The 17,954-nt window shown below is 38.0% G+C and overlaps 1 protein-coding gene across 3 annotated transcripts in view; it reads right to left on the bottom strand.

Annotated features, from left to right (window-relative positions):
* Nucleotides 1-17,954, bottom strand: part of spry2 (sprouty RTK signaling antagonist 2) — a 154,469-nt gene that overhangs the window by 2,326 nt on the left and 134,189 nt on the right. The window contains exon 2 of one of the 3 annotated variants that reach the window (XM_089132546.1): nucleotides 4,566-4,650. The exons of 1 other annotated variant lie outside the window; for it this stretch is intronic. The gene's annotated coding sequence lies outside the window, so the exon portion shown is untranslated. Of the gene's footprint in view, nucleotides 1-1,216; nucleotides 1,708-4,565; nucleotides 4,651-17,954 lie in introns of those variants that run through there. One more of the 3 variants, XM_039648336.2, reaches the window with a different exon arrangement.

Here is a 17,954-nt window from a genome sequence, read left to right on the forward strand (position 1 = left end):
CTATGTTTACTGTGAAAAGTGCTATACAAGTAACTAAACTGAATAATTATTTTACAAACACCAATATCACTATTCGTTTCTTGCAGAGCACATTAGAACTTGTTCGTAAAAGGTATTATAGGGGGAAAAAGCACACCGACTTCCCTTTGCTTTGTAATTATTTTAATCACAAGGAATCAAAATCATAAACAAATGCACTAGTTTAAAGAGGCTAAGTTTTATACAACTTGCAGGGGGGAGGGGGAGGTATGTTGGCCTTGTACTTGGATAATGTGGTGATAGTGTTTCGTTAAATATAAAAGTTCGCAATGGCCCAAATTCGTTTTCATATTGTTAAAGTAAAAATGAGGATAATATTAATTTCGAATCACCAATTTTTATTTTAATATCTAGTAGTCAATAACGTGACGTCCACGAATGAATTATGACGCTGTCAATTGGGGGGGCGGAGCTCTTCACCAAGTAACTTACAGAAAAATAAAATATCCACATGTTGAGGAGGAAATAAATAAATAAATCATACATCTCAGTCGGGACCCTCGAGCACCAGTTGAGTTCAATCTAAATAACACTACCCCAAATTACCATATCAATGCACAATCTCCCTTTCCACAGAGAGGCCCCATCAGCAAAATGTCTGTTAAACATCTGTTTATCTCCTCAATGCTATTTAAACTTCTGATCTGGTTTATCAGCATGCATACTAACTTTATAACGATATTAACTGGGTTGGACCTTGCATTTAGTAGAGAAACTTTTTTTTCTTTGAAAATGTTCTTATTGAAAAGTTTAGTGGACCTTCACGCGACTTTTATTTATTTATTTATTTATTAAATACACATAGAAGTCTATAGAGGTAGATGTCATTTATCAACGCCAATTCTCAACTTTAAATGAGGCAAAGTGAATGTGTAAAGTTTATCATAATGCTTAGTGGGTCTTTGTATGGGCCGAAATAAACGTGCAGCTGTAAGTGACGTTTTTCAAAAGCGATTCGCAACTTTAGCTAAATGAAAAGTAAGCCAAAGTTGTTGTTTTTTACGCATGGAACAGAGCCGTATGGCAACTATTTGCACAGCTGCAAGAATGGCGCGGAGCACTGGAAAAAGTCACGAACTAATAGAAAAGGGCGATTAAATAAACCACACGCAAATAAATTCTACAAAACTAAAATCGAGACAAAATCCACTGCAAAAAGTTGATCTAGGTCACTTACCGTGATCTCACCACCTCAACCCCCTATTTGTGTTGTGAAGAGTATATCCTACTAGTAGGAATTTCTCTTTGGTTATTCCTCAGTTCATTGGGAGATTCATTCACAAAAATCCAGATGAACGCAAACACTTGCGCGTCCTAGTATTCGCGTATTTTTTTTTTCTCGCGCAACTCGCGCGAAACAATAACGTCAGAATTTTATTCCAAGCAGAACGTAATGTAGTTTAACTTGTGTTGTTAAACCGCGAATTATGCCAAAAACAAAATAAGTTCCAGAATCCAACAACATGAGCAGAGTTTATAGAAAAATAAGAATGAAAACGCTGAAGACTTTTTAAGAAGAAGAGTTGCGGTTCCCAAGTTGAATGTTTGGCTGCATGGCACACACTGTGCTGCTTTCAAGTTTTTCAGCTCTTGTTTTTTTCTTCTTTCCGGAGAGGAGGTCGGGTTTATGCTGTAAATGGCGTCATGTGGAAGTGAAGGGGGTGAACAGAGTAGCTGTTGTCCCAGAGGATATATCGTATCCGGTCCCAGCTCATTGGCTCTACAGGACTCAACATTCACTCCCTATGTGTGTGTGTCAGAACATTAGCACACGGACGTCTTATTAATTTTAGCGACTCGGTTCACTCGAACGCTTTAGTTTAATCAAACAATTCAAAGAGCCGACACACTAATTCCATTGAGTTCTTCTTCAAGGTCGTCTTATTGTAACATTTAAGTGAACTTTTTACAGTAAAATAGCTGTTTACGCCACATTTTAGACATAGACTGTGCCCACTGTTGATCAATGACTTTCGGGTGAAGAGGTTTGGGTTGACTTTTTTTTAAAAGAAGTTTCTGTCAGGTTCGTTTCATGAAATCTAAATTCTAGTTACACCGTGCTAACGTCAACTAGAAAGGGTTTAAACAAATAAATATGATAAATTAAAGTGATAACGACAACAGTAGCTTGTTACCGCCTCAGTCAAACTGCACTTGAAACACTTTTAATCCATTTTTTGTGGTCATTAAAACAAATTGAAACCAGATGAATCACATAAACAGTTTATGTAATGATAATAATAATACTACAATACAATCATCAATATCATAATAATGAGAGGTATATGAATATGGGGTTCAAGCAAGGTTCAACCCTTACCTCTATTTATTGTCCCAACAACAGCTTTTAAGTAATATTATTCCAAATAATGTTAATTAATAGTTTATAATAACAGTTTTCAAGATTAGCTCCCATTCCACTATTTTTGTCCTAAACAAAATCATCCCTTATAGAGTAGAGAGAACAGACTAATTCAAATCAATATATTCATTCATACTCAATCACTCACGGCCTTAACATTTTCACAGGAGAAATGATCTGTTGCTCAACTTACTATGCATGCACACATATATTTATAACTTTAAAATGTTCTTCTCTTTTTGAAGACTTTTAACGGTACATTTTCAAGTGAAGCCTAATGAGTTGCAATGGGTTCAACTTTTCCTGTTCAAAACATATAACAGTGTAATTTTCTGCAGTGGTTCACTGCCACCATGCAGGAGATTTTTAGGCTTGCATTTTCTTACCTTTGAGCAATATTTCAGAGTGTGCATGCTTAGCATGATTCTAAGTTACACAAAGTGTGTTAAACTCTAAATAACCAAATGGTACTAGCACCATTTGAATGGTCCCCTTTAGACAATCTGTTGACAACAATAACACCTACATGTTGTAGTGAAGTTTTTCTTCTTCCACGCAACAGACCAGGAGACTCTTGAGGTATCTTACACGCAGAAGTTCTTTATTGCGTAGCTGTAGTCATCTCAAAGATAGTCTAAGATAGTCTAACTAAGGGAAAACATTCCCTTACAATTTATACATTTAGAGGGCCTACATGTCAACTAATTCTCAATAGAGTATTAGTAAAGTATTAATAGACCGTCTGTTTAATATCTGCTAACACTTAATTTTGATGGTTTTCCAACAGACAATTTACTGACTTTACAAATATATAATAAATTGAACTTAATAGAAAAACATATCTTTGGGTCTATTACTGCTCTCTAGTGGCATGAGACACAAAGAACAGCTGGCCTGTTTATATGTTGTGTTTGTTCAGACAATTAACACCAGAATTGCACATAATTGCATGCATTATAGTAAATAGAAAAGCATATGCAAATTGCCCTTATGTCAGACTAGAAACTACAATGACATATTATTTCATTATTAAACATAACGTAAATACAGTCTGAACAACATAAAGTAAATACACAAAAGAGAAAAAAGAAAACACAATGTCTGATCCGCAGTTAAGTCCGATCTATCATGGATAAAAGACACCAATACAACAAGTTTACTTAGCATGGAAATAGCTTCCATACAAAGACACTTTTTCATGTATGGACCATTGTGGGCTAATAGGAAGTACTCCCACAGGAGAATGTAGGCTTCTTCAAGTACCCCCCTTGACACATTGTCTGTCTGTCTCTCTAGCAACTCTTCTTTTAACAGGCTGCAAAGCAATAACAGGCAAGGCTGCCTCTGTGTTATCAGAAGGAGGGGGTGAACAAATGCACCTTGAGGTGGCCTCGAATGAACACGGAGAGTCAGAGAGGAAACGAGCAGAGAGTGAGCGAGTTCCCAAACCCATGAGACTCCACCATCTCCAGCTGAGCGGCCCCTATTGTTCGGGGCCTCCTTTTCACCAGCCAAAGGTGAAAAGGTAACTGACAGGGGGCTTTGTGCCTGGTCATGGGGACTCCCATTGCCCAAGAACGCCCAGATTCCCTTGGTCACACATTGTCAATGGGGTCCATGAGGAAATGGGAGAAGGGGGTTGGACGAGGATCCAGGGGAAAAGTCTTTTAGAATTAGACACATAACGAATAGGGGGAATCACATGGAAACTGTCAAGAAATGCCGGGGTCGTATATGAAATGATAAAAGCAACTTGCTTCAATCGTCATAACCATTACACAAGAAAATATCTCATTCTCATTACCGTAAAGCAACATTTATTAATTATATATTTCAATGATCAACCTATAAAACACTGTTATTGATTTCGAAAAAATAATCTCAGTCATGCCAATTTTGGATGAAAATCTGCTTAACTGTCGGGAAAATATTGTTAGTAAAGTAAAACAAAGCAGCAAAGTCTTAATGGTTAGCAAAGTCTTAATGGTTCTGAAAAAGCTTATTTTTTATTATTACATTATTACTTATTTTTATTTTTTGATTTTGCAGTAAAAAAAAGAACCCTTGTGCAAATTACTCAAGCATCAATGCAATTTTTAAAAATAAAAAATACAACCAAAAATAATAATTTTGCCTAAGTCTTTGGGATTATTTCCAAGTTTACCTCTTCAAGGAACAGCTGTCTTTCTCTTTCTTAGACTGCCTAATCGCCTCCATCCAAAGCACCTCGAACAAAAGCTTAAACACGTCTGTAAAGATAAAGAGGAAGCAATGGACAAAATGCATTCAGACGGTTTAGCTTTGAGCTAAGCTCAATGTGACATGAATTTGTGGGCTTAATAAAGTTGCTTGACGTTTTCCTTTCCCGGTGTCGTTTCTTTCTCCTCTTGTTCTGGGAGATAAGCTCCGCTGTCACCTCAGGCTTCAACGTGGTCCAAGACAATTTTGTTGGAAGAGACGCGCAAATAGAGAGATTGAAGTTTCAATTATAACTTGCCATTTATTGTAATGTTTTTTGTAGTAATACAGAAAGTCTTAGACTTCGTCACAGAATGTCATTTCATTATGAGTATTATTCCTCAAGGCATTTTTCTTTAGAAAATCTAGTTTATTTTATGATCCACTTTTGGATAGCGATGTTAAACCACTCTCCTCTTCGCAGTTGTTCTATATTTTACCAACCCCTGTTATTTCCATTGACTCAATGTTGTTGCTTGAAACAAAACCAAAAGCCACAGAGTGTCAGTCTGTGCTCAGGAACACATGTTAGTCACAGTAGGTAACATCTCCAACGTATTTGACAGAGAGTCACGGGAATGTCTGAGTGGATGTTGTATAAGTAGCCTACAATTATACGCGTTTGTAAGGAAGTGAAACCGTATATTTGTTTGCTTGTGTGTTGGAGTTAACCACAAGGGCCGAGAATGGGTGTTAAAGAACGAAAAAAACATGAGCGCAAGGATGCACATGCGAACATGGAGCCAAGTAATAATGACCCCTGGTGAGCTCTAGGCATCGGAAGGAAACACAGAGCGCCCTGTAATTAGGCATTTTATAATGTGCACCAAATTCTTTGATAATGCAACAAGGGGACGGTGGAGGGGGGCCATTTCAAAACCACAACAGTTGACTCTGGAGCCAGTTAGCCCAATTAAAGCAGGTTATGCACAGTCATTATGCTAGGTCGGACAGATCTCATAGGAAGTTTAGGCCTCATATAAAGAAAAAAAAAGTATCTTGGAGCCCGGGGGCCAAGCTGTATGGGCTTCGCCTGGCATCGTTTAACAGTTCTCGCACTTCCACCAAGGATGAATGCCAGATTCGAAGTAATGAAATCTTTGCCCTTAATTTGCTTGTGAATAGCATTGGCGATACTCTGTTTTTTTGCTTTGATAGCAGGGTCACTTCTTTGAATGAATTCTGAATGCCAAATCTGGAAAGATAATTAAGAAAGACAATCAACGGCAGAACGGATTTAATAACCTCTTCAGCTTTGCTAAAATGTTTCATCATTTCAGATGTAGAGGTTGTTTTAGCACAGTGTGACATTTTGTGACAAAACTACCTTGGGTAATACCTTTGTAATTTAGTATTGCACATACTTAAAGCAAGAAATCAGCCAAAACACCCTGGCAGCTAAATTAAAAATTCCCTGGTAACTACCCAGAATGCCCAAGCAACACAATAAATCTCATAAACAGTACAAAAATTGTGCAATTTATGGTAAAATAAAACCACCCATTAAACCCTAGAAATGTCATAGATCTGCATAGCAACACCCTAGCAACCACATAGCAACACACTCAGAACACTTAACCACTTAGCAATGCGGTGAATCGCTTGTAGCACATTTGTAACAGCATAGCACTAACCTAGCAACCACAAAGTAACAGTCGAAATCCTCAGAATAATTAGGGAATGCATAGCAACCACAGAGCAACACATTCACAAAACTCGGATTACTTACGAACTGCATAGCAACCACCTAACAATGTAGTGAAGAACTTGAAACACCTTTGTAACAGCACATTCTAGCAACCACATAGCAACTCATTCAAAACAGACAGAAAGAAGGAAGTGTATAGCAACCACCAGTGAAGCACTCTGAACACCTTTGTAACAGCATAACAACACCCTAGCAACCACATAGCAACACGTTCAAAACACCTAGAACACGTAGGAAGTGCATAACAACCACCAGTGAAGCACTCGGAACACATTTGTAAAAGTATAGCAACCACATAGCAACACACTCAGAACACTTAGGAAGTGCATAGCAACCATCTAGAAATGCAGTGAAGAGCTTGAAACACTTTTGTAACAGCATAGAAACACCTTAGAAACCACAGAGCAACACATTCGAAACACTCAGAATAGTTAGGAACAGATTAGCAACCACCTAGCAAAGCAGTAAAGTGCACATTCAGCAACATCAGAACAAATGCTGCTAGGATACTTTAGCACTCAGAACACCTTTGTAACCGCATAGTAACACCCTAGCAACCACGTAGCAAAACACTCAGAGGACTTAGGAAGTGCATAGCAACCACCTAGCAAAGCAGTAAAGTGCACATTCAACCATGTTTATGACATGCTGTTGCTAGGATACTTTAGCACTCAGAACACCTTTGTAACCACATAGTAACACCCTAGCAACCACACAGCAAAACACTCAGAACACTTAGGAAGTTCATGGCAACCACCTAGCAAAGCAGTAAAGCGCACATTCAACCACATATATGACATGCTGTTGCTAGGATACTTAAGCACTCTTTGTAACAGCACAGCAACACCCTAGCCACCACATAGCAACACACTCAAAACATTCAGAATACTTAAGAACTGAACCTACCTAAACTAGCAACAGCCTGTGATAGTCAAAGGAGCCTCCCAAGAAATGATGTGACTCTTTCAGTTTAAGTTTATTGGACTTTATCATTCATGACTGTAGAACAAGGTTATGTGCTGAGATTTAACATTTATGGGGTTTGAAGCTTAATTTATTCTTGCTCTGTGAAAAGCACTGGATATGGAAGAAAATATGGAATACAAACACATTTTGCTGATCCTTTCATAAACATAGTTGAGACATCAAGTGACTCTCGTTGTAAAATTATTCAAAACAATGGACTTCTGTCTCAGTCAGATAAGATGAAATCACCAGCACTCTGCAAACAATATCAAGACTTATTGCAGTGCATTTGCTTTTAGCCACTGAAAGAAAAGGGTTGCATAAACAATGGTTTTGCTTAAATCATATTTATAGTTAATAGCTACCTCTTCTTCCTTTTTATTGCCTCTATCTCTTGCACTTCTCCAAATGGCCATGCTCACACACAAATCTAACCCTTCATTTCTTTGATTTTTTTGGGGGGTAAATTCTGCATCCTTTGAACCCTTGATAAATCCCTTGGACAGTTCGTGTCCCCTTTAGACCCCCAAACACACAACACACTTTTGCTCAAACACAGTGGAGTGTTTAGGGCTCAGATGAAAACCATTACACAAATTTTGCGGTTCCTGTTTTTATATCCTCTTCTCCGGCAGTCGTCTGGGACAAAGAAATGGATACTTGGCAAGCTCTTCTTCCTCCAGAAAAAGAAATGAATAACAATCCCGTCTCCTCAAACTGTGCTTCCGCAAAGAGCTCTTTTCCAGATGGAACTCTTGACATGCAACACACACACACACACACACACAGAAAAAGAGAGAGAGAGAAACCCACTTAAAGCCACTTGAGGTAAGCAAATCTAATACTGATACCAAACAGCACAAATAAAGAAGCATACAACTTTTAATGCTGGAGCATTTTTGGTTTAAATTCTGGAGACTTTATAAAGTGGGGTCTAAAAGTCCGAAACCACTAGTTGAAATGTTTCTAGTTCGCATTTTAATGCTTTGCAAATGTTGTTTTAGCAATGGTATTATTAGACTAACAATTGCCTGGTTTGTACACACACACACATATATATATATATATATATATATATATATATATATATATATATATATATATATATATATATATGAATGGGTGGGTAGATGGATGGATGAATGGGTGGGGTGGGGGTGGATGGATAGATGAATGGATGGATAGATGAATGAAAAAAATAATTAATACTAGGTAGGTGTGTGGGTGGGTGGGTGGATAGATGGACGGGTGGATAGATGGATGGGTGGATGGATGGATGGATGGATGGATGAATGGATGGATGGATGGATGATGGATGGATGGATGGATGGATGGATGGATGGATGGGTGGGGGGTGAATGGATAGATGGATGGATGGGTGGGGGTGGATGGATAGATAGATGGATGGATGGATGGATGGATGAACAAATTTATTAATAGGTAGGTGTGTGGGTGGGTGGATAGATTGATGGATGGATGAATGGGTGGGTGGGGGTTAGGGTTGGGTATCGAGAATCGAGTATCGATTGGAACCGAGACTAACTTTTCGTTTTTCCCGGAATCGTTCAAAAGTTAAAATTTCGATTCCTAGTTTCGATATTCACAGTCCGCCGAGCGGAAGAAGAAACCGCTGAACAACACCAACGAAGAAGCGTCTACCGGAAGTGTTGGCATAACCACGTGAGTCGAACATGAGTACCTTACGTCGGCGATCCAAAGTGTGGCTTCACTTTTCTAAAAATAACGAAATCTCGGCAAAATGCAAAATTTGTGACAAAAGGAGTATTTTTACAGAAGGAGTATTTCCTTCAGAAAGGATTATTTCCTTCAGAAAGGCCGTTGGTTAGCAAGGTTAGCTAAACTTTTTTGACCCTGCCTCTTAAAAGAATCGGAATCGAGAATATTTAGGAACCGGAATCGAAACAAGGAATCGGAATCAGAATCGTTCAAATTCAAACGATACCCAACCCTAGTGGGGGTGGATGGATAGATGGATGGATGGATGGATGAACAAATTAATTAATTAATTAATAGGTAGGTGTGTGTGTGGGTGGGTGGGTGGGTGGATGGATGGATGGATGGATGAATGAATGGATGAGTGGATATGCAAATGGGTTGATGATGGATCGATGGATAGATTTTTTTCATTGTTTCACATATCCATTATACTTAACACATTCTGAAAAAATCATTTAGTTATATTTACATCTTTCAACTTAAATTACTTTTCCAGAATGCCTTAGTGTTTGGTTTTGTATGTTATTTATTTGCAGGCTGCGTATCATCTGACAGGCTCATAAGTCACCTTATAGTTCTTTTTAAGGTGTAAAAAGCCCCTAAAACGTTGTCCGCTGACGTTGATGTGAAGTAGCTTGTACATTCGTTGATAAATTATGATCCTCGAGAAGAAGTCCAGCCTGGATTAGTCTAATTAGCCGGCTGTAAAAGCATCCTGTATATCGGTGGCCTTCAGCTTCAGGCTTCTTGTCCAGAGGCATGTAAAACCACTCGTACGGACTACGGTCCATTCATTCCATTTAATATTCCCTTAGATTGACAGAAATAACTCATTTCCTTTAGCACTCAATGTATTCCTTGCTAAAGCCATCATATTCATCATGTTAATAGGTTCTGATTAAATTGTCCATGCTTCCTAATAGCACAATGATTTCAGAGCGCACCCATGCCCCCCCTAAACCAAATAATAAATCAAGAGTGTTTATACATTAAATAAACAAACCTAATCTCCATTTAAGTGCCTCATTTTACGGTGTAAACATAGCAGGGTCGAAGAACCGCCGTCTTCTTGCTCAACTTTTTTTGGCCGAGCTATGTCGGAATGCCAAATTTCTCGTTAAAATGTATTAAAAGAAAGAACTGTGTCTGCAGCTCGCTTTCAGCCGTCGCGCACACGTTCGCACAGACTCTCCTTGTTTGGCTCGCGACTCGGCCGCTGGTGTTCAGCCACATGCGGACACAGCCAAGCTTTGTTCTGCGGGCCACGGTGGTTCATCTAGCCCCTGTATCTTTAACTGAGCAAAAGAAAATGAACAATAATCTCTCATACTCGGAGGGAGTTGGATCATATCGTCAAATCCCAATCCAGGCCATAGGTGATTTGGAACCATCAGAGTTTAATTGAGATTGATGTCCAGCGTGAGGTCTGAACTCATTAGGAAACTGCACAGATGGTCGTGGAGAGGGAACATTGCTCCTAATTCAGTTGCAATGTGGAGTAATGCTAAAATGTGTTTTCCGAGACCTGGATCTCTGACTTTGGGGTAAATGTGACAAATTGACGTGTCAAAAACACAGACCCTGCACTTGGGAATGGGATGGAGGTTTGAGGCCACGTAAACAAGCAGGAAATGGGGGCCACTTTGGGTTGGATTTGGCCTGACTCTACCTTACGTCATGCAATGTTTTTGCAACAATGAACTGCAGCTTTAAGAGAGTTCACAGACTTTTAGAGTTTCCAGACCAAGCAATTTCAAATCCACTTTATGTGTGATCTTGGCAGTTGACTATAGGGGCCGTTATTGCAACATTGCATCTTGCATCTCTTACAGCAAAAGTAAATCAAGTCTGCTCTTGCATTATTAATATTTCATGGTATTCAAAAAGCACACTTCCAGCCTCATGTAAATCTTATACACTAATTACCTCCCCAACAACTGCATATTGCAACAGCTCTCAAACGGACCCAAAAGACCAGTTTAAGGCTTAAGAATGATGGGTAGAGTCTGAATTTTCTGCTTTTATGTGAACTAATTGGTTATGGAAATCATATCTCTGGACTGAGGGAATGTGACTCGGCCAACTACGTAAAGCTGCTTGGGTTTCTGAATTCTCAGGCAGAATTTGTCATAATTCACGTTGAACTCTTGAGTCCACAGTGGTGATAACTTTTGTCATGATGCACACGGCCAAACATGCCGTTTTTGAAAAGCTTGGAAAATAGTACACTAGTAAAGCTGTTTAAATTATGTTGCATGGTGCAAATGGCAATATAAATATGGACATTTTTAACATTTAACCTGTGCAAAAAATGTATTAAAATAGTCTCTCAACAAGGAATTGGAATCACAAAAAATGTAATGATTCCACATTCTCATCCAGTTTCTTAATGGCTTATATATATGCGCAGACATCTTAATGACATTTCACTGTATTTTTAGAGCACTCCAATTGCTAGAATTACAATACTACAATACTAAACACTACAATACTAAATATTTATTATCATGAACTACTAATTCTGACAAAACACATAATGCATATCTTTAACTGCTCATAAGTAGCCATTAGTCACTTCATTTATTTAAGTACAGTTATTTGCTGTATGTGTTTGATTCACTAAAAATGAATTTGACTCATTAGAATCATTTGTTCGGGAGTCAGTATACGCTGGTTGTGATGAATGTATATGAATTAATAAATCAAACTGGATCATACGAATCATTTTTTGGGGAACCAGACTGCAATAGTTGCTCTGTATTTTTTTGGTTCACTAAAAAGAAGTGTCTCGTTAGAGTCATTCTTCAGGAATTAGAGTACACTGATTACGCTTCACAAAGAGTCATTCGTTCAGGAATCAGTCTATACTGGTTGTGCTGTAAAAAAGGTGGCTCATAGAGTCTTTAATTCTGTAATTGAATGGTGTTTAATAATGTTCTCAAAACGTTAGCACAAATATATTATTAGAACGTTGTTATTGGAACATTTTTGTTTCCTGAAACGTTTTAGTTGGACGTTTATCTTGCATGTTTTAAACGTTACAACTTTAGAGAACATGCAAAAATGTTTGCAAAATGTTCAAATGGAATGCTCTCTAAACTTTTGCAAAACAAAACTTTTTTCATAACGTAATGGGAACGTTGGTAAAACATTCTTTGAACATAATTTTAGTTGGGAGTTTTTTGAATAAACATGAAAATGCACAATCTGAAATTAAATGGTTGTAATCCCAGAATGCTTTGGAAAATAGACGTGTTGGTTGGTGTTTGAAAGAAGACATTTGGCAGCCAGAAGTTGAATAAATTAAGAAGTGAAAGTGAAGTACTGAAGAAGAAAGAAGTGAAACAGAAAAAAGTTATAGAAGTTTGAATTTATGAAAATGTAAAATGTTAAAATTGAATTATTCATATTTTATTTGAAATATATATATATTTCCAAAACCTGGTGGTCTCTAAAACTGCAAGAAAATCAAAGCTAAAACTCTGAACAAGTTGTGTTTCAAATTTTAGGTTGACTTTTCAAAAAAATTAGCTTTCTGTAAGATTTAATTTGGGCGCAGTAGCCTACCAAACTTTTTCTCTAGGTCACACACAACCAGACTCCATTACTGCCCATTTAAGAGCGCCTCCATTTCCAGATGTGTTTTGAGTGATATGTACCATTATTTCCACAATTTTCATACCATTTATGAAGTAGGCAACCTATTCAGAAGTAGTAAGGGCAGATTGGCATATTTTCATATGAATTCAACCTCTAATAATCACATAAAAAGAACACATGTGCGTTATAGCTCACTGCCACATCACAGATGGTGAATATATCATTTTTTCTTTATATTTAAAACATTTTCAGACATTTTTTTCTCTAAAAATATTTAGTCTATGTCATCTTTTGAAATATTGGCATGAAAACAAAGTGAGGTTTCTACCATTCTTTCATGATTTTCATGTCCATCACTATTTCTAAATAAAGGTCTTGATTATGAAAATATTCTTGTTGCAAATTGATAGATTATGGCTCTTCTGTAATTTAGTTTGAAAATCAGTCACCACATATGAAAACTACAGATTGTAAGCTTTTACATGATATAAAGTTAGTCAAAATTAGTTTAGGTTTGTTAGGATACTACTGTTTTAAATATGTAATTGCTGCAGTGACACTTAAGGGAACTAAATGTCATTTCCTTCTGTTATTTTTATAAACATATTGTTTAAAAGTATACCATTTACTTCTCTATGTGTATAATATTATAATGAGAAAAAAATTTACCTTTAACCCACTGACAGCCCAACTAAAGGCTCAACAGTAGTTGAGTGAGATTGACATCTGCAACCTACAGTAACCGTGTCACTTTACTCCTCAAGCGCCCTGAGTTATGTTATCTTCTGTATGATGGCTCTCATATATGACTTCGAGGCAGTCATGAACAATGTTATTTACCAACAAGGTAGCTGGATGGAAATGATGTAGTTATGGAGCAACTCAGACCCGAGGCCATGCGCACTACATTTCGGAGAAAGAGTTATGTTTCAGGATCTGTTTGGCATTTCAGGCATGGCAGGGTAGACGTGTTAAAGAAAATGCCTCTTGATCAGCCTCAACAAGCCTCGGATTCTTGGAGAAAACATGGCCCGTAGGCATACTCCCATGCTTTCTGTCTGAATAGCAATTTCATCTTGGATATTTGCCACATGAATAGTGCTATGGGTATAATGCCGACATAAATCTAATCCCGTGTCAGCTCAACACAGGCCGCTTTGTGCGTCAGCTGTGGTCTTCACCTTAGGGATGGCTCTTTAGTCTGAACGATAGGTGTGAAAGGCTTTTAGTGGGATACACACTACCCTAATCCCAAAAGGCTCTCACCTCTTGGCTATCCTTGTGTCTAAATGGCCTTTCAACACATCTCATGCAAAGTGTAAAATACAAGTGATTTAGAGGGCTTGATTCCTCACATCTCCTTTATGCCGAACTGTCACCGTGCTTCAAAGCAGAGATAAAGAACTTTCAAGTGCAAATGGTGTTACAATTTCTGCTCTGTTTAGCCAGTTAAAGCTGAAAGCCATGCTTGATATGTTTGCCCAAAAAGCATGACAATTCATGCAATGTTGAACAAAGAGCTTCATTTGATCTACAGTACAGCACTCTTCAAAGCCAATATTGTCATTGACGGCTTCCATTAATGAGCAGTGAAAGGAATGCAATTGAAAAAAAAAAAAAAACACACACACACACACACAAACACGGTGGCTAGAAATTTCAATCGGTGTAAACTGAGCCCTTGAGAAAATGAAAGCTCAGGGCCTGTTTACACAGAACGCTTGCGGGTGAAAACGTAAAAATATTTTATCTGAAGAACCGAAGCCGCCAGTGTCACGATATGACGCGTACATCTTGGGACTTGAGTCTGCGCGCTTGCGTTTTCGAGACCAGACATGCGCAGACGTGAGCAGGAAGTAAAGCCGCGAAAAATCAAGGCCCCGCCCTCTCTCTCGCAGAATCAATCGCAAACACACGCCCCGCACTTTTCTTAAGTGGCCTCTGTCTGCTCCGTTCCTCTCCAATGGTGTCTGCTGATTGCAGTACCTCGTTAAAATAAGGTAAATACAACTACTAACCACATAGTCAACATTATGAAAAAAGTCTGTTGGTGCTTTAGTGACTACATCGCACAGAGAACCTGTCAATCACAGCTGTCAATCATGATGTCACAGCACCGTTTTTATAGCATCAAATAACTAACTAAAAGCATTCGTTCCAATGAACTGCCGTAGCCAAGGTGAGGTCTAGTGTATATGTCTATGGCTTGTATGTAATATGTAGCTATTTCATATGCAAGCATGTCAGCCAATCACAGCAGTGGGCGGTCACACTGAATCCCACAGCAGACACGCCCCAACCCTAACCCATATCATGAGACCTTTAAAGTCCCCATGAAATCAAAATTGACCATACTCACTTTGTTTGCCTAAATTGATCGTTTTGTGGTGAACAATTCATACATGCAAGTCAATCCACACAAAAAAAAATTTTTGGCTTCATAATCTTTAATCAAATTTTGAAAATGCCCCTCCCCTCTGCATTGGAGGACCTTGCCCGAGGACGTAGGATTTACGGTTTGGATGTCTCCTTAACATCCATAACCACACCCCTCCAACTGACAGCTGCTGTGTGTTTGCGAGTTTCTCCATTTCAGAATGAAACACCCATTTTTCTAGATCCAATCAGGTGCTAGTTGGAAAAAAAAGCCACGCCCACTATTTTGCCTCATTTAGTATTCCGTTTCTCTCGGAAATACGTCACAACACTGGAGAAATGTCGTTGCTTTTAAAATGTATTCCCCTTAAAAAACAACAAAAAAACAAATAAAACATAAGACTATCTAAATCGAAAATTTTTAAAACCGTATTTGGAATTCAAGCATCTTTTTTCTTTCTTTCTAGCAATTTCGTAATGAATTTTATTGATCGGTGTTCACTATTTTTACATTTCCAGATAAGAAGACTACACCTGTTTCTGCTTCTGTATGATTTAAAAATGACAAGTTTTGATTCAAACTTAAGGGCCAGGGCTGACTAGAGTCTCTTGACAGTTTTCTTTCTCCATTCACACATTCAAATCCCACATGATATGTCTTCATTTGCTGTCCAGTTGTCAGACTGGTAACACCCGTCAGAGGAGAACATGATCGATTCTTTAAACCCCATTGAAGGTGAAACTTTCAGTGAAAACCTATAACTTAGAGTGACGTACTAATGCCTTTGAATTAAATAGTAGCCTACATTCCTGTCCAGACCTGGACAGTTATACCACCACTGAATGAGAATAGCCTCTTGATCTTACAGTATTAGGCCTACATCATTTGTCATCTAGGATATTATACAGGACTCTTTCAAAGCTTCAAAATGTCACAAAAAGAACCATAACGGGAATCTACATGACCTTTGCATTACATTCCCAGACTTGTTCTGCGGTCATTCAGCTTTGTGTGAGGAATACATTTTTATGGAAGTCATTATTCGTTTTAAAATTCTTGCCAGCCATTGTCAATTTCCATTTGGATATAAAGCCTTCATGTGGGGTTTGAAGACAATTCTAATATCAGTCTGCTCCTCACATTTCAAGACAACACCAAACAACGTTTGAGTTACAGTCACTCGATGCCTGTGATTTCATGTACCGATTCAGATGGGACTAACATCTCCATGTTTATTTCAGAGGAGTGTATGTTTTCGAGATGTGGCCGTTACAGAAGGAGAAGGTCACCCGCTGTGTTTGCGTGCATCATGCATAGTTTAGGCCTGGTTTCACAGACAAGGCTTAGAGTAAACCAGGATTAGACCATAGCTCTATTATGAAATTTAAGTAGCTTTTAAATCGAAAGAACAACATTACTGATGTGCATCGTGAGACAAAACAATAGCAGTGTCATGTGACATGTCAGTGCAAGTTGCTTTCAGTTAAAACTAAATATGCATTTCACTTGCATAGACAGTAAAAGAAATGGACAAAATGACCCCATTGATTTCAGTGGAGAAGACTGAAGCCCAATTATTGCACATCCTGTCTGATGTCTGAGCTACGCAGGCTCAAACTGAGCGTGACGACAGTCGGACAGTTGAAAATCTAGTAGCTGTGCCAAGACAAATCTAAATCACCCAATTCCTCAAAAACGTTGTTGAAATATTTTGTCCCGTTGCTTTTATTGACTCTCTATTTATGGGCTTCTACCTTGCCTCCATGTCCCCCCGATTGCCTCATAGACAGTAAAAGACTGCCTGCGAGCTTCTCCTCCTGTCTATATGGTAATGTCTCTATTGTGCGATAGAAAGTCCTGTGGTTATGATGGAATCTTTAGCCTATTTTCACAAAAACAGCTTCTACTGGGCCGTAACGTAAGATACAAAGTAATGGAGCATTTTATACATTGTCGTGTTTCTTTAGAAATAAGTAAAGGACAAATTAAGTCTTTGGGCGCTTCAGATGTAAAGTTATACCCTGTCAAAGTGACGCCAAAATGAATTGGAGTCATTTGGGATGCTAACAGCAGGTGATTCTGATACAATGGCGGCTCCCGCGAGGCTTCAACTTCCGGCTGATGGATTTCCCCCGTGTTCACTTGTCTATGAAACTGGGAATATTGATCAAAAACAAAGTGAATTCATTGTTTTGCTTTATTTCAGGCAATGGTAATCTAAACAAATGAGTTTTTTCTTCCTCTAATTTCAAAACAATCATGTTTGCAAGTGCTTTCTAAGCAAGGACGCTGCATGACTCAAAGTAAAGACCTAAAAAGATTTTAATGGGACACGATAGTCCTTGTCATAAATATAGTGTTATTAAATTGAAATCTTAAGCAGCCTCTTTATTGCATTCCACTTGACTTTAAACAAACACAAGAGCCAGTGGAGGCTCTTTAATCATTTAGTGACAAAAGTGTCTTTATTTAAATGCAAAATTTCCTTTGCATTTAGTCACAGAATGAGAATATTTCTTATTGGTAAGTGTGTATATTGTACCCCCTAACAAACAAAAGTATTGTTATAAAATGCAAAAAATATGTAACTTGAGCAAATTATCTGTAAAATATCAACCTGTAATATTTTCTATTTTATACACAGAAGTTTAGAGCAATGAATGATGTCTAAAGAAAATACTTACCCAACTATAAGACATTTAACATTTAGCCAACTATATGATGCCACCTCAAATGTTATTTCTAACTAAAATTAATCTATAAAATACCTTTTTCTGTGGTTGGTTTGATTCAGTCATAATATATTTGACTTAAATAAAATTAGATGTTGCCATGTGAAGCTTAGTTTTGTAAGTATTATGTGTTCAATTATTTTATTCACACTTAATCGACCTGATTAACCAATCTAACGTAAAACCGAGTGCAGA

The sequence above is a fragment of the Pimephales promelas genome, chromosome 6, assembly GCF_988280905.1.
Source record: "Pimephales promelas chromosome 6, fPimPro1.hap1.1, whole genome shotgun sequence".
Classification (NCBI taxonomy): Eukaryota; Metazoa; Chordata; class Actinopteri; order Cypriniformes; family Leuciscidae; genus Pimephales; species Pimephales promelas.